At 32.6% G+C, this 24518-nt stretch overlaps 1 protein-coding gene across 1 annotated transcript in view; it reads right to left on the bottom strand.

Moving 5' to 3' along the window:
• Positions 1-6915, bottom strand: part of KrT95D (phosphofurin acidic cluster sorting protein KrT95D) — a 104083-nt gene extending 97168 nt beyond the window's left edge. The window contains exon 1 of the mRNA XM_085807687.1: positions 6623-6915. The gene's annotated coding sequence lies outside the window, so the exon portion shown is untranslated. The remainder of the gene's footprint in view (positions 1-6622) is intronic.
• Positions 6916-24518: the final 17603 nt, after the last annotated feature.

Here is a 24518-nt window from a genome sequence, read left to right as displayed (position 1 = left end):
CTTGTTCAGTTACAAAGTTCCGCTGTTCAAGTCCCGTAATTGCTGTGCCGAGAATACCGACTAACTTGTCAATCGAAATTTTTTCGTTTTCACTAACCTCTCTGTCACCTTCTTCATGTCTTTATCCATTTTTTGCAGCAATTCCACTTTTTGTTTGATGGACATCGACACATACTTTCGTTTTGTAGATCCTTTGGGAGCTCCAGCATCAGAAATTCTATTTGACATAATCGAAAGTTCAAGTTTACTTTTATAAAATTGCTCTTACAGTCTGCAAAAAATAATAAGCCGCATCCAATTCGAAGATTAAGGAACAACGCAATTATCAACATTAACTGAAATAGATAATTAGATAATTTTAGCTTATACCGTCCGTTATACATTAAACGCGCACGCGAAAACGTATTCTGCGCTTGCGCACATGCCCAATCGTAAAGGTCTTACGCGCACACGTAAACGCCTGTGCGCATGTGTCAATGCGGCCCACGCGCAGAAAGTTTTTAGCTTTGAGGGCCGGATCATAGATCATTCCATATTATGGGTGTCCGAATTAACGACTGTTGACTGTATATGTTTGTAGCGTTTTGGAATACGTTTCAGTAGAAGTAAAAGTGCATGGAAATAATTTAAATATTTGACACTAAGTATTTGCAACCATTTTTAATGTTTGCGTTATAAATTCGCAGGCGACATTTATAATAGATAATTTCGAGGGAAAAGTTTTTGGATATTTTATTTATTTTATACTTACAAATGTTCATCCTTGGAAAGGGTATATACTTTTTTGCGATCAGGTAATTTCATATATGCCCCTTTTACCAACTTTAAAGATTCACAAAATTTTCGTGCAAATTGTTCTAATTTATGACAAAAAAGCAGTGTACATGGATAAAGTCAAAAGTGTGCGCAATGCCATTTTTGTGCAATTCTGGGATTTTTTTTTAAGTAAAAATAGGTCGACGTGTACATGGTTACCGTGTATATGCCATTCTGAAAAACGTGGCAAGGAGTTTGCGATTCTGCACTTTCTCTCAATTTTGCAGTTAATATTCATCATGATTAAGCACTTTTGTTCCATAAAATTTCTAGCATAAGCGTAATTTGGCTAGCAGATTGTCGGAAAAAATGTTGAGTAAATAATAAAAAAAAAAAAAAATAAACCTGTCTTTACTTTGTGAAGACAAAATGGCGCCGAAAAAAAAAGTAGAAGGTTGCTGTAGCGGGGTTGGTTGCCAAATTTTCGCCAAAAATCACCAAGTTACCATAATCCAAAGATTGACCCAAAATTTCACACTTAAAAGTTTACAGAAACATACAAACTTATTTCGAGAACTGAAAATCTAACTTATAAGTCCTTCCACTATAAGCAGCCCTAAATTCTTCAAGAAAAACAAAACATATACACAAAAAATGCTTTCATTCAAAAGTTTTTAGCATTGCTGAAAAAGAAAAAGGTTGATCTTTACAATATGGTAACAGGTAGTTTGGCAACATTTTGGAAGCGATAAAGGTTACTACCTGGTACTTTGGTAATAATGTGAGCAGTACTCAGTTCCGATTACGCATTATTTTGTGTGAGGGAAATGAGGGATCATGGGATATGTCATGTGATATTAATGGACGAATTACGGTTCTTTAATCGGAAAAGGGGGGAAATCGGGAAAAAATCTGGAAATTTTGTATTTGGCTTTATTCTGTGTTGTGTGAAACAGTGTTCGTGAATTTTTGGATCCCATGGCCGTAACTAAAGTGAATTCGAAATGGGTATTTAGTGGTATTGAAAAGGGTAGTAATAAATGTTTCTTTAAGGTTGTGCGAGATAGAAATAAAGATGTTGTATTAAGTTATTTATTTTATCTGGTACCTTGCTGTGAAATATAAGTATGATTTTAAAGATCCTGAAACAGAAAGAAGAAAAGTTTATCGGACACGTAATCAAGATTCTGAAGAAGAATAGGTAAGTTAGTATTTTTAATTATTTGAGGATATTATTTTTATGCATTGTTCTAAATGTAAGGTGGAAGTAAAGGAATTTGGTATTATTGGGAAAATTGTTATTAGCAATGATTTAGTTTAAAGTAATTAGGATTGTAAGGTAACTTTTATTAATTTAATGTATGTGCTCATTTATATTTTAAGTAGTGTTTTTGAATTTAATTATATTTTAATTAAATGATAGTTATTTTGTGAATTTTATGTTTGTAGGAATTTGGTATACGTTTTAGTTGAAGTAACCGTGCATGGAAATAATTTAAATATCTGACACTAAGTATTTGTAATGGTTGCGGTATGAATTCCTTGGTGACGTGTATAATGTAATAGATGATTTAGAGGTAAAAGTTTTTGGATATTTTATTTATTTTATATGTGGAAATGTTCATATTTGGAAAGGGTAAATACTTTTTCGCAATCAGGTAATTTCATGTATGTTCTTTTTACCGGGTTTAAAGATTGAGAAAATTGTCATGTATTTTCGTGAAATTTTTCTAATTTATGAGAAAAAAGCAGTGTACATGGATATAGTGAAGAGTGTGCGCAATGCCATTTTTGTGCAATTCTGGGATGTTTTTTTAAGTAAAAATAAGTCGGCGTGTACATGGTTTATGTGTATGTGTTATTTTTAAAAACGCGTAAGAAGTATGGTATTGTGCACTTTTTCCCAATTTTGCAGTGAATATTTGTCATGATTAAGCAGTTTTGTTAGATAAAATTTCTAGCATAAGTGTAATTCGGCTAGTAGATTGTTGGAAGAAGCGTTCAGTAGATAAAAAAAAAAAGAAACATGTCTTTACTTCGTGAAGACAAAATGGCGGCGGGGGAAAAAAAAAATAGAGGGTTGCTGTAGGAGAGTTAGTCGCCAAATTTTCGCCAAAAAAACGCCAAGTTACCATAATGTAAAGATCAACCAAGAAAAAAAAATAGCATGTGTCATTTAAGACTGATGCATAATATTTCTGATCAAATACCAACACGTTTAATAAACATACTTTTGATATAATGACAGAAGAAAGGATAATACTAAAAATCTTTAGACCCTGGCACTATTTTCTGTACCTGTTCTTTGCGTCATTATAGATTATATACTTCTTAGAAAAGTAACAATGTTAAGAATTACTTATATATTTATTTTGAGCTTCTGTGGTGATGGTCATCTTAAGCAATTTCAACAGAGTTGTATTTTCATTTTCAACAGAGTTGTTTTAAAAAATATTCATCATTTTAAGAAGCAGTCACTATGAGATGGTTTATTGCAATATATTACAATTAATATGTGTGCATTTATATAAAACTAGAATTTAGCTTAAAATATGGAACAGCTTTAGTATTGGTCCTTTTGGCGATTTTTTTATTTGGCGATAAACTTTGGTCGCCAAGGTAGACCCGGTTTTGAAGATCGGAAAAAAATGGCGGATTGTCAACAAAACCCGATCTAAAATAAATAACAATCCTAAAAAATAAGCTCTTAATCAGAATAAACAGTCTTTCTCTAATTTTCAATATTTCAAGTACTGCTATGATAAATTCTTGAAACACTACTGTAAATGAATTTATGACAATTATTATGTTATGAGTAATGAAATTTACAAAATGTTAATATTTTTAATTACAAAATATAATGTATTAAACATTAATATTTTAAGTAGTTAGTTCATATTTATATTTTATTATATTAGTACTTAGCTAATATTTTAAATTTACAAAAGGTTAATTTTTATGTTTATGAATAATGAAATTTACAAAAGGTTAAAAAATGCATTTCAAACTAGTATATGTTACTTTAGTTTCTTAGATGCTGTTATTAAAAGAAAATAAAAAAATATTTCAAACTGAAGGAAATCAAATTCAATTATAATGGGCAAGTTTTGTACTAGTGTTAGAAATATTTTTTATGATTAAATTTTGTAAATGGTAAAAATATTAAGAAGTGTGTATTTTTTAATCCCTCAATTTATTACAAGTAATTTATGATTATAATTTTAAAGCTAAAATTAAATTATCATAATGAGTAAATTTTGTACCAATGGTAATAATACAACAATCATCGTAAATGATAGTTTCTGTGAAAAATTCGAACAGTCATTGGAATCCACTAGTGGTGGAGTGATAGCCACTGAACAGTGGTAGTTCAGGCTGGCTATATGGGAGTTTTAGTAGTTTTCCGTAGATGTAATGTGAATCTGAGCCAGTTTCTCTTAAAAAGTACTTTATGAAGGCATCCTTCTTCTGCTAGCCAGCATATGTATTTATTTTCTATTCATAATTCTCTCTTATTTTCTTATTTCTTAATTCTAAATCTTACTTCTGAAGAGAAGAAGTTTTGCATCTATAGGTCGAAAAATATGGTCAATATGTTTGCAAAATCCTGTCACTTTTGGAAAGCATTTAAATAAACTAAATACAAAAATGCATTACACTATTTCATGTACTGAATAATTAATCAGGGAACAAAGTATATTGTAACGTTCCTTTATTTTGTAACCAGAGTTATTTTATGCTTGGGATCTTTACTGTCAATTTCTTCCATCCGTTTTCTCACCAGAATCCAAATGAAGTTTTTATTTTGTAAAACAAACCGTGTTTTGCCTTTTGAGGCCACATTAATAGGTTGCTAGATAAGAAAAGATTTGTAGTCTTCAGCCTTGCATTATAATTGCTGATAGTTGAATTCCATGCCAGTTAAGTTTTTAACCAACTTTGCATTAAATTGATTTGTGCAGCCTTTGGGCTACAAATTTATTTGAATTTAAATTTTACATTTGAACTTAATTGTTATGCCACAAGTGGTTGACTGAGTCGTAAGCACAAAGTGTGCCTTCTGTTTTGTACATCTAAACCTTATAATAGAATAAAAGTATATCTTAACTTAATAAGAATATATCTAAACTTTATGATAATAACATTTAAAGACATTGAAATCAGTATCTAAGTGCTTCCCATGTAGTCAAATTTTTATATATAAATTGTACTCTTACTTTTATTATAGAGTTTTTATTACAAAAAATTCAGATTTCTGTTAGATAAAATGTTTAAGTAATGTAGAAAATTTGCATAAAATTTAAAATAAAAAGTCAACTGTTATGTCAACATACTATTAATAAAAGTAATAATACTCAGTGAAGGTTATTCACATACAGCTGTTAGGTTGTAAGATTTACAAAATTTGAGAACTCTAAATTATAAGCAATATATTCCATAATCTAAGCAACATTATATTTTTTATAGTCAGACAAATTATGAAAATGTTATAAAAGCAATAATGAAACCTGATTTTGGTCTTGATTTGAACCTATGAATTCATGCAATTACACATCCCTTTAGTTCTAATATGAGGTAAATAAGTATTTTTAGACCATGATAATTTTGATCTCCTTAGCAAAGGAAACACCAAGAGTTTACCTCATGCTACTGAAAATGTGTTTTTTTTTCCTTGGGGGGGGTGGAGTTTATTAGAATATGCAGAGTTGACATATGAAAAAATGTCAAGACTCATGTGATGTAATATTAAAAGCACCAGTTTTAACTATCAAAAATTTGGCTTTAAAAAAAAAAAATTAAATGTTGTGCTTTCCTAACACAAAAGTAACTTTAAGAAAAACACACAATTTATCTTTCCTGCCATCAAAGCTCCGATACCTATCAAATTCGTTAAAGTTACGTGGACAGAAATGGCGGCATGTTTGAAGCTCAGTATTTAGGGTTACCAAGGTTACCATAATCTTTCATTTATCGCTCCAAAATGTCGCCAAACAAATTTCTTGCCAAAAAGGACTAATACTAAAGCTGTGCCTAAAATATTCCCACTTTGCTATGTGTAACAATATAAATGACAGATTATACAGTTAAGCCACAAATGAAGTTAGGCCACAAATGCTAGTTTCCCACCCAAGCACTAATCTAGCATGTTTTCACTATCTCCACTCCAAAGGAAATGGGGAAATAAAGGGAAAAAACTGTTATAATGAAATAAACTAGAATCTGTAACAGACATTAAACTAAATTCAGTAGTGAAAATTAGGAAACAGTCTTCATGCATATTAGATGCAATTATAATCAGTACATCCTCCAACATCCCCTGCTGATTCAATATATTGTTTGACACCTAATCACTGATATATATTCAGAGCCTGAATACATTAAAAATGTATTGCTTCTAGCAAAGGCTTCACTTCCAATTATACAGAACAAGTTATTAGTTAAAAAATGAAAGAGTATTATTTTGGTCGTATTTCATACATACAAGCGGTGAAAAAGAGTTTCATAAAATACTTATGGAATAAATGCTTAACGATGTTATAAATGTTACCTGATAATTTTACTTCTCAGGTATCATGAATACATCGTCTTTAGCAAAATACATTCATTTTAGGCCAGCCAGTTACGTTAAAAGTCTAAATAAAATTAATTACGTAAGGCGAAAATACATAAATCTAAAATAAACCATGAAACCAACTGACCATAAAAACTGTCACGTACAGCAAGGAACAGAATATATATAATATATACCTACAATAAAATTAATTAATACTCATACCGCCAAATTAAGTGATTTCGTACAAGAAATACACTAAACACGAATTTTAAATATTGATTAAGCAGAAAATAAACTTAGTTTGACACTCACCATACCAACACATATTTTCACCTAAACAGAACAATACATTTTTATTGCAGGATATTTACATACTTCAAGAATTTAATACGCATTCTTTAAGCGTATGTTTCACGCCAAAAACACAAACACTAACTCATCTTTAGCCATCTTCGTCCGCCTACTACGAAAACGCATTACCAAACTTCAAATCACCGATGCCACATCGGTATCTCTTTCCATGGACTCACGGCTTTGTGAGTCATTTACCTCCATTAATATCCTTCGATCGCTGTTAGAAAGACTGGGAGAAAAGTGAAGCGTTAAATATTTAATTTAACTAAATCTTCAGAAGAAATAGATCCCGGTATCCGCTGGTAGTTATGTTGCATAACCCACAGTTATAACTTTATAAATAACAATTCCTGGTTTTTGAATATTTCTCTCTTTTGAAAGAACGAATTAGAGCAATATGAATATGAACCATTTTATTTTAAACTTCATTACATGATAACTCAAGTTCTTAAATAGCTACAAAAAAGTTAACTTAAACTAAATGTTAGCAATAAACTGTGGGTTTGTAATTCCAATTCTCGTTCCAGATGACATTAAATTTTGCATGACTACTCGTGAATGGAATTCCGTTTATAGCAGTGCTCCGCAACGGTGAGATTTTTCATTGTGCTGTCACTATATTATGCACATACTACTAAGCGCAATAACCATATCGATCGTGTACAAGACGGTACATTCATGTATGTGAAACGTCAGCAAGGAGCAATCCGAATCATACACCAACGAGCTTGGTTTTCAGCAAGTATTGCCCAATGTAGAGCTGGAAAGCGTAAAAGAGCAATTTAATACATGGAAAAAAATATCTTTGTGCAATAATCAAAAATTTATGTTTCAGAACTATGTTCAGTATGAGCCACTGATACATTATAATATGTTATCTTCCTGTAATCAAGCTTCACGTAGTTTAAGTATTATTGACCATATCATTCAAGAATTAAGTGTCTTGTTGATCATAAGAAGATCTAGTTATGCCTCTACATAAGTATTTTGTAGCAGCCAGTACAGTGGGGTGTTACAGTTGCATTTCTCACTTACTAAATACATCTCTTCCGGACGAGTCAGAATACTCTGGCGACCAGGCCTATTCGACTCGAGCAATCAAGAGTTATTGAGACTACGGTGTCCCCGCTTCGAAATCCATGCCGTGCAGGTGTGACGTGCAGGCGCCAAATTGTCTGTAAACGTTTTAGATACTGGTTTGGGTGTTGCAAGTAGTAAAGAAGCCACCATACTGCGATCTATTGAGACTCGTCCTGTACTGCATGTGGTTATCTGTGCTAAAGAATATAATTGGACAGATTAAATTATTCTGATGAGATGCATGCTTATTTTGGATAAAATTTATTACCATTTGCTATGTTTGACATCTAAGGAATTTGTAGTATATTACAGTACAAAATCCGAAATCCGGCCTTCAATTATCCGGAATGATCTAAAATCCGGTCCTCAAAGCCACAAACATTTTTGTTCTTTGGTATGCTTTACGCATGCGCATTTGATTTTACTTCCCTAATAAAATATGTGGAGATTTTCACTTAAAAATTCCAATTCTTAATTTCATCTAGGCACTAAATAAAATACCTTGATATGGAAAAACAATCATGTAAGCATAAATTTGTGAGATTAATAATTTGGCTCCATAGCTGAGTATCTGCTTGACATACATCTCAAACGTTCAGTTCCGTTTACCGCTCTTCGCCGCGCTTACAGAAACATTCACCTATTTTATATCCCTGATGCCGACCTGGCGAGTCATTATTTATTATATTCATGGACCTTATAAGAAATAGACTAACCCAGTGGGCGGGGCGTGCGTCACACACATGTCGGGAAGAGAGAGTAGAGACGATTTAGTTTATCGTAACATTGAAACATATGGCATGTATCACATAACTCTTCTTAATTATTAAATGTGATACGTTGTATAAATGATGAGATTATAAAAATCAAAGTTTTTGCTAATAAGATTTTATATATCTCATGAAACCACTTTTTAGTGCATTTTGAGTATTTTTTTTACTGCATTTTGAGCATAAGTGTAATTCTTGTCTAAACATCATTACTTTGATAAAACGGTAAAAACTCTAAACAAAAAATTTATGAATTTACTTTTGCCTACAAATAAAGTAAAATTAAGTAAAATTGATAGTACATGATGCTATGAAACAAATAAGGTAAAATTAAACAAGATTTGGTAATTTTTTTTTTAATTTTATGAACATTTTCAGGCAGTAGTAGCAAAAATTTATCATTTATAGAAACCAAGGATTGTTTTATTTATTTTTTCTGTTTTCAAAATTATTATGATATTAAAAGATGATCATTTATGACAATATTAATAACTCATAAAATTCGGAGCGTAAACTTTTCTGAGTGTAATGAAAAATTAAAAAAAAGAAATTCGCAGTAAATAGAAAAATCTTATGCGGATTAAAATATTATTAGAAATAAATTAAAAAAAATATACTAGAAATAAATTAAAAAAAATAATTACTATAAAATACAAGATATTATATGTCCAATCTTAAATTTTTATTAATGCGCCTAAAGTAACCTTGTAATTTTATATACCTGTAAATACTTTAAGCAGAATGACTATACATCCATAAATACATATGTATGAAAGTAAACAATTTAGGATATTTGTTGCATTGAAAAATTCGCTTACTTCACTTTTTATTTCAAATATTTGTGAAAACAAGATTATATCTATTTATATATTAATGTAAATACACACACCTATATATATATATATATATATATTTAGAGAGAGAGAGGAAGAGAAACAGATAATATAGTTTATTGATGCTTAAATAAAATTAATTTAGTAAATCTGCTTCGAATATTTTCTCTCTGTTTAGATTCATTGTAACATGCAACTGCATGATGCATTCTGATTTTTAAATACTGAAATATCATTGCTTTAATTAATTTAACCAGGTGGTTTTTATCTGGCTCATCATCATAAATATGGTCTGGAAGAGAAGGAAATATATGTGTTCCTACGCTTTTTAAGACTTTTAGAGTCATGAAATTTATAATATTTTTTTTTATTCAATTTAAACTCCTTTTCAGTCTGCCTAAAAATTATTTCTGCATTTTTGCAGATCATTCGGACGTCACCAACACCTCCTAGAACTAACTCAAGGCCACGGCGCGCAGTTCGTGACGTCACTGCAGTAGGGATACTTTCGTCCTCGCCAACTTTAAGGGCGCCTTCTTAAATGTCCATTTGACAGGCTTATAATTAAACTGAAATTTTTATATTTAATTCTCATCGTTTATAAATCGGGAAAATACATTGCTTTCATTAGAATGTGAAGAACCGAGATTTTTATTTTTAGAATGTTTTCGATACGAATAACTAGAATTTTTAATTCCTTTAAAAGTTATTACTGATTTTACCAAATTTAATCGCTGAGTAACTCTTGTTAACGAAAGAAACTTCACACTTAATGAATCGGAATTTTATTTGTACGCAATAATTAAACAGAAAGACAATTTAAGACATGAAAGCAGGATATAGATCCTAAAAAATTGAGATAAATTCTAACTGATCTAAATTATGAAGCTATTTTACCTGGAATCATGTAGAAAACATAAAATCATTAGTTGAAAACAAATATAATTAATCAGAGATGTTTATTGGTCAAGAGTCGTATTAATTATACTTACAACAATTTATGCCTTGACTAATAAACATCTTTGATAAGTAAAGTAATATATCTTATTTTTAACATATGTTGCCGAATAATAATAAATACTCACGTTTGAAAAAAATAACGCTAAGCTTGCAACGATTTAAATAAGTTTTCATAATTATTTGAGACATTAGGTGCACAGAGAGAATTAAATATTATTTTGCATTTTAAATGGCAAATATCAAACCTCTGATAGAGGTCTGATATAGATATAAATAGCTAACCTCTGATCTTTACAGGAAAATTTTATAACATGGTTTAGCAGTATTATGTCGAAGGCAAATGTAACAAATCCTAAACTGGGATATTGAACACAACAAATGAAAAACACAATTATCATTGCATTATTACTGCCGAATAAAATGACTAAAATATAATGCCCTTAGGATGCACTAAATTATACATTACAATTCGAAATAATTTATACAATTCGAAATACTTTAGATAATATGTATATGCTTATTTTCAATCAGTCAACTAAAAAGAGGAAGGATTGTTCCAATAGAGGAAAAGAAGAGAAAGAAGAAAATCATCGAAATTGTCTTTGCAGTCAATTCAGAATTATTCAAAACTGTCTATATTTTTACACATTAAGTTTTTCGGCTTTAAACTGAGCATACATTATTCAATTTCATTAAAATTTGTAGCATAAAATAACATAGGTTAGGTTAAGTTATTTTAATTACGGCAAAGCCTCGAGGGCTATCTGCCTAAGGGAAGGGATGCCTTCGTTGAGGACTTTTTAAGGGAAACTGGCTCGTATACACGTTACACATGGGGCAAAACCCCGAAAACACCCATGCAGCCAGCCCGTCCGCGGGATTCGAACCTCGGACCGAACTACCAGTGTTCAGCGACTTAACCGCTCGGCCGCTGGTGGACCGCTAAAAAAATATAAGTTAATGTTTCTTCACGACTAATAGAAAGAAATGTTGAAGGTATTCGTGGTTCATTTTTGTTTACTGTTACAACTTCGCTAAATCGAGACGAGCAGATGAATAAAACAGAATTAAAGTTCTTACCTTAATAAAGTGTAATCCAAGCTGCAGAGGTAAGGAACACGATCATTGTATTAGCAAACACAAAATAACATATTTATTAGGTATATGAAGAAAAAAAATATCTAGAGATGATTACAAGCGTTGTTTACTGTCCATTGCATAACGCGAGAAGTGAGTCATACAAGGAGAGAATGTTTCTCCTTGTTTTTTGGATCAAGTCCAATCACAGTTAGCGGGGGTGAGTGGGGGGTTGTACAGCCTCATCGCCTCCGTTATTAATTGCTCCACAATCTCCTACTCGATGAGCTGTTCTGTCCAAAGTAAGCCCGATTCCTTTCAATAAAAACTCCAGCTGTTGTCTTGGCAAAGGTTTTGTGAACATATCTGCATACATCATTTTACTGTTGCAGTGTATTAATTTAACAATTCCTTGATTTTGTAGATCACATACGTAATGATATTTCACATCGATGTGTTTGGTGTAACTGCTTCCTTTCTCTTTTCGGGAAAGATTTATGCATGATATATTGTCCTCGAATACGATGTTCGCTTCCTGTTGAGCGAAACCTAAATCTCCCATCAGTTGTCTAATCCATTGTAGCTCCTGCAATGTTAAGGCTAGAGCGATGTATTCGGCTTCTGTCGAAGATAGGGCGACACAATTTTGTTTCTTGCTTCCCCATGATACCGTACTGTTTCCTATTTGAAATATATATCCGGATGTGGATTTTCTGTCAGAGGTATCTCCTGCCCAATCAGCGTCACTATAAGCTTTGATGACTGGTGCACCATTGGATTTTAGATGTAATTTGTAATTAATTGTAGCTCTCAAATATCGTATGATTTTAATGATACGGTTCCAGTCCGATGTTGATGGATTTTCTACTTTTCTGCTAAGTATTCCAACAGAATTTGCTATGTCAGGTCTTGATACTGTTGCTAGATATAAAAGTGCTCCCACTGCTTCCCTATACTTCCGATTATCGGGAAAAATGTCATCCTGGTTGTTTTGGTTCTTCGTAAAATTTGTAGTCATGGGTGTATAGCTTAGTTTCTTTGGTGACTCTCCGTCGAATTTTTCGATCATACTCTTAATCTTGTTAGCTTGATGAAGTTTAAAGCTTCCGTCTTTTTCTCTTTTGATTTCAATTCCTAGATATGTAGACACTTCTCCAAGATTTCGAATGTCGAAATATTCTTTGAGAATTCGTTCAACTTCTTGAATTGATTCGCACTTGTCGCTCGCGACTAATATGTCATCAACGTAAACGATTATGTAAGTTCTTGCGTTTTTCTCGATTAGTGTGAAGGAACATGGATCAGCCTTTCCTTGAACGTATCCTTGTTTGCGCAGGATTTCAGCTATCTTGTGATTCCAGTTTCTGGCTGCCTGTTTTAGTCCGTAGATACTTTTATTCAGTTTACAGACTTTATTTGCTTCTGAAGCAGAGATGTAGCCTTCCGGTTGCTTCATATATATATCTTCTTTCAGATCTCCATATAGAAACGCTGTTTTTACATCGAAGTGATTTACGTGCATTTTCCTTTGAGCTGCTATTGCCAAAATAGTCCTTATTGTTGTATATTTTACGACTGGTGCGAATGTTTCGTCGTAGTCGTGCCCAAATTTTTGGCAATATCCTTTAGCTACTAAACGAGCTTTATATCTGATAATGTTTCCTGAAGCGTCGGATTTTGTTTTAAATGTCCACTTGTTTCCAATTGCTTTCTTTCCTTTTGGAAGATCGACTAGTTCCCATGTTTTGTTCCTCTTCAGTGCTTCCATTTCTTCTTTCGTAGCTTTTAACCACAGTTCCTTTTCTTTGGTAGGAAAAGTTTGAAGTTCTTCCCAGTCTTTAGGAACTTTGATTTCTTCGTTCTTAGCCATGTATGAGAATCTGTTTGGTGGGATTCCTTTAGTCGTTCTGTGGGATCTTCTCGGTAATGGGGGAATTTCTTCTGTTTCAATTACTTCCTCTGTAATATCATTTGGACGTGGTTCTGTCAATTTATTTTCTTTAAAAGGCCATTCTATTTCCTCATGCTGATCATTTGATTGACAAGGCATTTCTTCTTTTTTGTTTTCATCGAATATTACGCTTCTTCTGATCACGACGTTGTTTGCATGTGGCATGTAAATTCTATATCCTTTAGTACGATCACTATATCCAACAAAAATTCCTTTTTCTGCTCTTTCGTCTAGTTTGCTTCTTTTCTGCTTTGGAACTCGACAATAAGCTGTGCTGCCGAAAACTCTGATATGGCTTAGGTTCGGCTTCTTATTATTCCATAGTTCATACGGTGTTTTTTCAACTGATCTTGATGGTAGCCTGTTTTGTAGATAGGTGGCTGTCATTACGGCTTCACCCCAAAATTCTCTTTTGAGTCCTGAATCGAGTAGCAGGCATCTTGTCATTTCCATTAAGTATCGATTTTTTCTTTCTGCTCTACCGTTCTGTTGCGGTGAATATGCTACGGAGGTTTGATGTTCGATTCCCTCTTCCTTTAGATAGTCTTCAATCTCTTTGCTTGTATATTCTCCTCCATTGTCTGTTCTTAAGACTTTTGGCTTCTTTCCAAATTTGTTCTTCGTCATGGTTACAAATTGTTTTAACTTGGAGATAGCTTCATCTTTTGTAGCTAGCAAGTAGATCGTTGTGTATCTCGAATGATCGTCGATGAATGTTATAAAGTATTTCTTTCCTCCTAGTGATGTTGTACCGATTGGTCCACAAATATCTGAGTGTATCAAGTCTAGAACTGATTTCGCTCTATAGTTGTTTAGCTTGGGATACGGCAATTCAGTCATTTTTCCTCTGATACAGCATTCGCATTCTTTTTCCTTTTTGGCTTCTCCGTCAATTCTTATTCCGGTTGCCAGGTCATCATTCTTTAGCCTCTTGATTGCTTCATAGTTTCTATGTCCTAGCCTTCTGTGCCAAAGATCTATACTATCTTCTCCTCTTTCTGCGGCTGCAATTTTGGCTGTTTTTCTTTGCGATTCAACTACGGTATATAAATTTCCTTCTGCTTTAGCAATTCCTATGGTTTTATTTTTCTTCTTTATTCTGCAAATATCTTCTTCAAATTCAACTGTGAATCCTTTCTTTGTAATTTTTCGTACGGATATCAATCCTCCTTCTAGGTCAGGAACGTACAAAACATCTATGAGTCTCACTTCTATTTCGTTATCTTCGTCGTCTGTACAGTATAAGTATCCTTCTCCTATACCTTCGGACTTCATCTGCGTGCCGTTAGCAATTGTTATCTGCTCAGTTTTGCTTCTATCCAATTTGGTGAAAAAGTTCATGTTATCGGTCATATGACAAGTAGCGCCTGAGTCAACTGACCAGTTTGAGTTTTGAGATTTTCTTTCTCTGGTGACTTCGAACGTGTAATTCTCAGTCTTCTCATGATTCTTATTTTCGTTTTCATCTTCATGTGTATCCTCGTTTACAGCAACTTTCGTTTTCTGTTTATTTCCATAATTTCCTTTATTCGTTTGCTTTTCATTCTTGAAAAATGAGTTACTTTCGTTTTTATCTTTTTCTTTGTGGTTATTTAAGAATCTGCACTCTTTTTCTAAGTGTCCTATTTTTTTGCAATAGTTGCATCTTCGTTGATTTAAATGCTTGAATTTTGTGTTAAAATTCGTTTTGAAGGCAGTCGTTTCTTCTGCTCGCGTTACTTCTTTTCTTCTCAGGCATTCGTCGATGAGTTTCGTTTTTACGTATTCCAGCGTTAGTTCTTCTTCTGGGCGTGCTTCTAAAGCTGTAATGAGATTTTCGTAGCTTTTTGGTAAGCCGCTTAGTAAGAGCGCTGCAATGTGACTGTCCTTTATTTCTTCACCGATTCCTCGCAGTTCGTCTACGATTTCGAGCATTTTGTTGACGTGTTCTTCAAGTTTGTATTCGTTTTCTGCTTTTAACGTATACAGCTTTCTCAGAAGGTAAAGTTTGCTGGAAAGATTCTTTCTTTCATGTATTTTCTTTAATTCATTCCATATTTCTTTGGCTGTCGTTTTATTTCTTATGTGTACGATTTGGTTGTCTTCTACGAGTAAACTAATGGTAGCTTGTGCTTGTTCATCTCGTTTTCTCCATTCGACGTTTATTTCTTTTGGTGTATCATCTGCTATTAAATCCCATAAATTTTCCTTTTTCAGGATCATTTCAAGTTTGTATTTCCATACTTGATAGTTGTTATTGTTTAGTTTCATGATCGAATATTTATTTTCGCAGCTAGTAGCCATTTCTGCTTCTGTATTTCGAATGCGCAGTACGCAACTATGCAGTTTTGTTTCGCTTTTGAAGACAGGCTTGGCTTTTCCTTTTTCGGATTATCCAGCGATGATTTATGGTAAAGTATCTTTTCTGTTTTTTATTCTTAATGGCTTATATCGATATATTTTATGCGTTTAGTTGAAGTAAACATATTTTCAGTCTCATAATCTTTTGTTGAAGGTATTCGTGGTTCATTTTTGTTTACTGTTACAACTTCGCTAAATCGAGACGAGCAGATGAATAAAACAGAATTAAAGTTCTTACCTTAATAAAGTGTAATCCAAGCTGCAGAGGTAAGGAACACGATCATTGTATTAGCAAACACAAAATAACATATTTATTAGGTATATGAAGAAAAAAAATATCTAGAGATGATTACAAGCGTTGTTTACTGTCCATTGCATAACGCGAGAAGTGAGTCATACAAGGAGAGAATGTTTCTCCTTGTTTTTTGGATCAAGTCCAATCACAGTTAGCGGGGGTGAGTGGGGGGTTGTACAGCCTCATCGCCTCCGTTATTAATTGCTCCACAAGAAAATCATACTTGTCTATTAATTGTATAAAGTGAAACAGGTAACTAGTTTTGAAGAATCATGTCTAATTAGATAGAAAAATCTTTTGTCAAATAAAGAGTTGCCAAAATTTAATTATTTACTTACAAAAAATACGAAACACTTGCATGCAAAGATTGTTATAATCGGATTTAATTATCTAAACTAGAATTAAATACAAGATTTTGTAAAACTTCATATTTAATTATTTACTTTACATTAAGTGAATTTTAAAAATATCAGGCATGAACTCACAAAAATTTAAATAGCGTATTTTTTCGCATTGATATCAGAAACAAAATTGGTATTAGTTACAAAAATATTATCAAGATTTTTCAAGGTCTTCGGATTTTAATAAATACGCTGTTCCTGTGACAAATGTATCGAGATATTTAAAGGCAAGCATTTTGCAACATACAAAATGTATTTACAATTTTGAATTTTTATTAATCCTACATTTAATCTAATCCTACTTTTAAGTCACACATTTGTTTAATTTACTTAACTTGGTAAATGATGCTATTTACTACAAAGTGACTAGCATGATGAAAAAAATGCCATCTGCTATAGATTGAACGATTAGCATGATGATAAACAGTACTATTTGCTATAAATTAAATTAATAGTATGATTAAGTCATCATATTTATATAATCACTATTAGACTTACAATAAGATTAAATATGTTTCTATAAATGTATGTACTGGCTTTGGTTTATGATAATTGTAACATACTTAACACAGAAGCACTTTTTAAAGCACAGATAAGTATAAACTTATTCATTAAAAAAAAAAAAAAAAAAAGAAAAAAAAAAAAAAAAAGAAAACGCAATTTACCTTTGAAAATTTTTTTGGCTTGAAATTGCTTCTATGAATCGCCTTTATCCATTTATTTAAGAATTCTTTCTCTTTCGGAAAAGAGAAAACCTGTACTTTAGGACCATTTGGATAGTTCCCTTTACAGTTAGGTACACAGCATGTGTAAACCATATTAAAAATTTGAAAAACAAATAATAAAGTGGAATAGTTATAATATGGAAATATCTGAAAAAAGAAAGAAAATGTCCACTGTTCTTATGGACGACTTCTGACCGAGTGACCGTCAAAACTCCGGAAATCCACCCACCACAGTCCTGGGTGGGGAGAGTTAAATGAAATGCAATCCCTACTGAAACTGACGTCACACCTCCTCCTGGGAAACGCGCCGTGGCCTTAAGTTAGTTCTAGGAGGTATTGACGTCACTGGAAGGAGAAGTCAAACCTTTACATCCAGATTTATAATATTTGGAACCTAGCAAACCATCATATGGTTCTGTTGAAACTAAAGCTGAGAAACAGATATTACATTTTACTTTATAAGCTAAGCTTTTAACAACAAAACCAGCTATATAAGATGTATACTTTTCGTTCTTAAATATTCTTATTTTTGATTAGTTATAATGCTAGGAATTAAAATTTACCTATAATTTAAAAAAGCAGCAAAAAATTATAAATTTTAAAGAAAAACTTTCAAAAATTCATGTTAGTAGTTTAGTATTAGTTAAAGTTTTAGTAATTGTAAGAGAAAATTACTTGGTTGAATTTTTCTGTTAGTTCAGATTTAAAATATTATTTTCTAAAAGAAGAAGTTACAAATTCGCTTACATCATAGGAAAAGCTAAAACTACATACAAAGCCTGAAAGCATGCAACAGCTTTATAATTATTTAGAACGTTAATTATGCTTGAAAAGCATGCTAAGTATTTAAAAAGCAATCTCAGTGTCAAAAATGAAAATATTTAAAAATTCTTACTTGTGAAATGAGGCACTACCACCAGCTTTTTCGTGACAATTGTAAGCGCTGCAATAGCCAACCATTGGTAATTTCTGGAAGTCGTCCCTACTCCTCCGGATGTGATCAAGGTGACAGCCGGGAACGCGTCAGACAAGGGAGAAAACGCAATTGGGTTAGTCTATTTCTTATAAGGTCCATGATTATATTTTGCTTTCATCACCGCAAGTTTATCAATACATGGCAGCTTCAGTAATAACTTATGCAGTGATGTCTAAACTTTTTTTTATATTAGTAATTGAATAACAAGAGCATGGCAACCTTTTATGCTAACATTACGCTTGGCGATGACTATAGATTTTTAAATGCTGTAAGAAATGTTGACGAGGAAAAATGCAACAAGAATTTCTTTTCATATGCTAAAAATAGATTTTGTTAATGAAACTCATAGACCAAATACATTTAGTGCTATTTTAATTAAGAATAACTGATATGTTATTCACCATAAACCAAGAAGCAGCGGCAGAATATGTCGGCACCGGACGGCAGAATTTAGGGAGGAAGAAATTTTTGGAATTTGGGGAAGCATCGAGCTGCAAAATTAAGGGATGAGTAGTTTTTTATGACTTAGGGAAAGCACTGGGATGCAAAGTTTAGGTGCGGTGAAAATTTAGAACTTAGGAAGGCGCTTTGTAGCAGAATTTATAACCCACAGAGAGTGCACCATGCGGTATTTAGCGCCCGCTCTAGATAAAGCGTTAAGTATATGTGGGAGTTTATTTATTCATTACTCAGATTAGTTTTAAGCATGTGCAAGAAATAAACGTAGGTATAGTAAATAACTAAACTAATATCATTCAGGCTTAATTCAGTACGCAATGGGAGCAAGACAAAAACAGCGAAGCAAATGCTTTTCGTCGCCAATCCTGTGATACACAGCCAATAATATATAACGGACGCTATTAAGCTAAAATTATCTTTACTGATTCTAAGGCATTTCAGTTAATGTAGCGGACTGCGCTGCTCTCTAATTTTTTAATTTGACTCAGCTTATTATTTTTTTAAGACTCTTTCGATTATGTCGAAAAGAGTTTCCAATTCTGGAGCTACCAAAGGATCTACAAAGCGAAACCATGTTTCGATGTGCATTAAATAAAAATGTGAAATTGCTACAAAATATGGATAAAGGTATATCCGTCTCAAAATTATGCGAGGAGTATGGAATTGGAAAGTCAACTGTATATGACATCAGAGAAGAGAAAAAAGAACTTTTTGAATTTTTTGTGGAAGCAACTTAACTTACATTAAAAGAAATGTTTAATAAAGTAAACAAATAAGTATTCAGCTTTTTTTTTTTTTTTTGTAAATTTTGATACTCTTTAGATCATAATTGTTCTTTATTTCATAAATTACGATCTCATATTTTTAATTGTATAATTTCTGCATGCCATCTTACCAGATTTAAATTGATGATCTAATATCCGGAAAAATCCCAAATTCGGAATCGCCGAACTCCCGACGAGTCCGGATTTCGGACTTTGTACTGTATTAGCAAGTATTAAGAGCGTATTAAGAAGGGCTAGTTAATGTTTCTCTTTCAGAATGCAATGCTTGTCATAAGGGATAACCTATCTGCAATGCATTTATTCATTAATTATGACGCGTTTATTGAAACTTAAGATATCTGACAGGTCATGTGTCATGTAATTAATGGATTTTTAATTATTACATATCCAGAAGATTTTACATTAAATTTGTGTGAAATACTGTTACAGAATACTCTTGAACTGAGCCTATGTGGATCCTTTTATAAACTGTAAACATGTGGCTGTAACAAAGAAATTTGACAACACAGGGTAACTTTTCAAAATGTTTCATAATTAAAGTTTATAAAATTTTATGAATTTAAGACATAATTAATAATGGTTCTTTTTTTCTACGAAATGAATTTGGCTCTTTTTTTTGGCTCCGAAAGAAGAAGAAAAAATATATCTTTTTGGAAATCAGCTGTTATTGAGTAACAATGTATTTCTGCTAAACCTATGGAATTGCCCAAAGCTGATTTTTTGTATTTCGAGCTGTAAGCAAAGTACGTATTCTTCTTTTAAAATTAAAAAATAACGAAAAGATACACACAACAAATCTTTTGCATTGGTTAGTACTTATTGGTGCTTATAGATTAATTTCATAGCAGCTGACTGTTGTGCGTCAATAACTTATTTCAGTTGCACAGATACAAAAAATTTGCCTGTTTTCTTGCTTGATTAGCAACATTTTTTATGCGTATTTTTTATTAACGCTTTCGTAATAACAAAATAAACTGATAGAACATTACAACTTTTTGAATCCGCATAAATTAGCTCTGTATTGATAAAATCATATATTTAGTTTTTATTATTTATCGCATTTTTATTTTTATTATTATTGTATTATTATTATTATTATTATAATTATTATTATAATTATTATTATTATTATTATTATTATTATTATTATCCGCTCCATTGCTCCCACCGAATTCTCGCATTTTTGAAATATGATTTCCTAGTGAAAGAGCTGCCGAACCCTGGATTTACTAGGTAAGGTTTCGTTCCTTATTTTAAACAGTTCAAAAATTAACCAATAGATAGCACTGTGATGAACAAGTTGTCCATGACTGTAAAAAGATATGTTTTAAATATTGCAGAATAAGAGACAGGGGAAAAGGACTAACAGAATTTTATTTAACATTTCCAAGAATTTTATTTTAATACACTTCAACACTATTAGTTGCTGGGAAAATATTAAATCTATTCTCGACTTCCCTCCCGATATTATTAAGTATTTTAGGAATCACAGTAGCTGTTTCTGTGGTGATTCGATTTTTTAGTTCTTCGATGCTACGAATCTCTGCAGCAAAAACTCGGTTTTTCAGGTATCTCCAGTAAAAGTAGTCAAGTGGTGTGACGTCCGGAGAACGACGTGGCCATGAAAGGGGTCTACCTGTACCAATCCAACGATCTGGGAATGTTTCATCAATGAAATCACGCACATCTGTAGCTCAATGACAGGGTGTCCCATCCTAATGGGAAAAAAGTTTGGCTGCATTTCTTTTAATTGCGGTACAGAAAACAATTTCAGCATATCAAAGTAAACGTTCGAATTAATAGATGACTCCGAAAAAACAGAACGTACCAAACATTTTGTTATGAGTTAGTGCGCATCAAACGTCAGTTTTAGGAATACCTTGCTCAACGGCGAATGGATTTACTGGGACTGAGGATAAACACATTTCCAATGGTGGAAACTGACGCTGATCTTCATAATCATCACTGACGCTTGATCTACCTGCCCCTCCTTTACGCAAAACATTTCCCGACCGTCTTTTGGTGGAGGTTTATTAAGTTCATGTCGGAATTGCCTCTCAACTGTTTTCGGAACTTTTCCTTTTCCACAACCAGAGAACGCACATTGCTTTTGAACTGCATGATGTCATTTTGTCTGTAAACAAACAAGTTCTCTGTTTAATCTATTTCAAGATTAGAATAAATGAAATTTCTTTAACTAAAGATTATATTAATATAAATTATTTCCCGTTACTTCGTAAAATTACATTACAATTTAATTTTGTTATTCTCTGATTAAATTATGGACACCTTTTATAATGGTGTTATCAAACGATAAAAATTACTTACATGTGTAGGACTACCATGGCTTGAAACGAAGAATCAAGCCACTAGTATGATGGTGGAACTTGAAAATGAAGATATTAAGTCAGGCAAACATTTCAAACCTTAATGCACATCCTACAGAAAAAATTCACTCAGTAAGAAAAAGTAGTCCAAATTAAACATTAAAATTAAGTCTGCTTCTTAAGCTGTGTACCTGATTCCAAAAATATATGCATAGAGAAATATATAAAAACTACAACAATGAACTTCATTGGTTAAATCAAATTTCAGTAATTTTTGTTCTAGGAGAGGGCAACTTCATTTAAACGGGCCATGAATGCTTGTATATAGATCTGATTTGCTTTAAAATGTGAGGATGTTTTAACATTTACTGTTCAAAATTTAAATTGTGGAACAGCTGCACTTCACAATCGTTAATACTGATTGATCGAAAAGTTGCGCATCTCAAAACAAAGCTTTACTAGAAATAGAATTACAGTTATGAAAATTGTACCGTCTATCACTAAATAAGACTGTTGGAATGCTAGCGTATACGCCATTTGTTGTTTAGTGCAGCGGTTGTCAACCCTTAGAACTTCACGGACCACTACATATATAATTTTATATTTGCCAGACCACTAATACGAATTTTTTAAAAAAAGTTAATACATTTATGCAATACTAATCAGCAAACTACACATATTTCATTCACATTGAAAAATTACATGGAAAGTACAAAAATCTTACCTTCTTGTACAAAAAGCTTCATTTCCATATCACTGAAAAGGAACTTCACGTAAAGCAAGAACAAACCATCAAACGCAAAGCAATATCAATAAACTGACAGTATTATGCTGCCAATTTTTAATTATTGCAAACATAATAATCATCGCTTACTCAGAAATGGCGCCATCGATCAATAGTTAGACAAAACAAAAACGTAAAATTCCAGGGATGCAATTATAAACAAGAATGCAGATGGTTCTCATAAAAAATCTATCAAGATGCCTATTGACGCGGAGAAAACTGTGTTATTAACGACCACAATAGCATATGTTTGTAACTCAAAAAGGAAAGAGAATTTCAGTTCGCGGTATTATTGATAGCAGCAGCATATCCATGGATGCCAACTCTCACTTTCAATTGTCACTAGATACACTTGCAAAAGTAGCTAAAACGTCGCTAAATTCAGAAGGAATTTTGCTAAAATTAAAAAAAAAAGTATAATCCATATTCCATAATAGATTTTGTTACTCGTCATTTTTTAAACTGAATCTTCATAAAAATATAAATAATGTCCCAATTTTTCTGTGGACTATCAAAACGTTTTCACGGACCACCGGTTGGCGACCGCTTGTTTACTGGCATATGATGGTCTAAATAAAAGTTCTATTTGTATTGCTAGGCAGACACGCCGTTTTCCTAGAAGAGATGAATGTTAACAACTGGATTGTTCTTGGCAAGAGATTCGTGTGCGCATGTTGTAGATGAATTTTGCAAAAAATATCCGGATGTGGCAGTATTGAACAATACGAGGGTACTGTCCTACCACGTATTCCAGATTTATGTAAACATCTGGTTTGGGGCGGAAGTGGGCATATTTATCAATGATGTAGGGGTGAGTGCAGTATTGTAAGAAAAAGCACTAACTGACCTCCGAGAGGAAAAATTACCTGCGCTTTTCACCCACACCCCTTCGACCACCGAGAGGGAAAAGTACTCAAGCTTTTCACCCACAGCCCTTCAGTTAAACTGACCCATCTTGGCTCTCAGCTAAACTGCTCTCGCTAGTGTTATTAGACAGTAACAGAATTAATCGCTCATTTTCGGAAATGCCATTCAAATGGAGGCAGAAAGAGATCCGGGAGACTGTACATTCGGACAGAGGTTAAACTAGTGGAAGTTCAAAAAATGATGTAGAGATCGCTTTAGTAAATCCCGAGGAGACTGTACACTGATGCTGTTAACAGCCATGTTAATGTTCTTCTTTAGGTCCTCTTGTGCTTGCGGACACCTTGAATAGACTTTCCTGTTAATACACTGCCACGGGAAATCTTTTGCGCTCGACAAGTCGGGGGAATACAGAGAATATAATTCTTTAGAAATAGAAAGAACTGTACGGTTTCACTGGATGCGTCATAAATAGCATCACAAAGGTGGAACCAACACTCATGTTTGTCATCTTAAACACCGTGAACTGCGTAATGATATCTTTGTACATTGCACTGTTCACTGTACTCTCAAGTACTATTCAATAATGAAACAACAATAAAATACTGTATAACAATAAAAATTCATTACCTTTTGGAAAACAACAACTTATCAACACAAACAGAGCTCTAATGTAGGTAGTACGCATGCTTGTTGCATATGCAATTAAAGTGCTTGCAATTAAAGTTCTATGTATAATAGTGGGTATTTGTGTACGTTACCACTCGACGCGAAGTGGGAAATGCGGCCCCGCAGGTGACAGGATTTAACAATTTTTTTTTTTTTTTTACCCTCTAATCAAAGAGAATCAGATTTAAAACAATGCCTTATATAAGCAATAACGTCCACCGGCTCCATTTGCATTGTGTTACAGATACAATTGATACAGTTATGTAACATTTGCAGTGGTAAATTTGGTATTAAATACAGTGGTAAAAATGTAACATGCGAAAAATGCTTCTTAGAAGTAGTAGTATTATTTGTTGTACCTGCACCCTTAACAGTCCAAGTTAACAATTTTTTCAACCACATTGAATTTTTAATGTTTAACTGCGATTTTCTGGAGAACTGTTAAACTGATTCTAATACAACGTTTTGCTATATAGCTGATATAAACTGATCTGTGATTTCTGATACACAGGGTTAAACTATAATTTTAAGTAGTAGTTTAAAAACTATTGACACGAC

The sequence above is a fragment of the Stegodyphus dumicola genome, chromosome X1 (assembly GCF_044657685.1).
Source record: "Stegodyphus dumicola isolate Sdum_Otavi_A_Nest chromosome X1, ASM4465768v1".
In the NCBI taxonomy this organism is placed as follows: Eukaryota; Metazoa; Arthropoda; class Arachnida; order Araneae; family Eresidae; genus Stegodyphus; species Stegodyphus dumicola.
The sequence above is the reverse complement of the archived record's forward strand: the minus strand, read 5'-3'. Positions and strand labels throughout refer to the sequence as shown.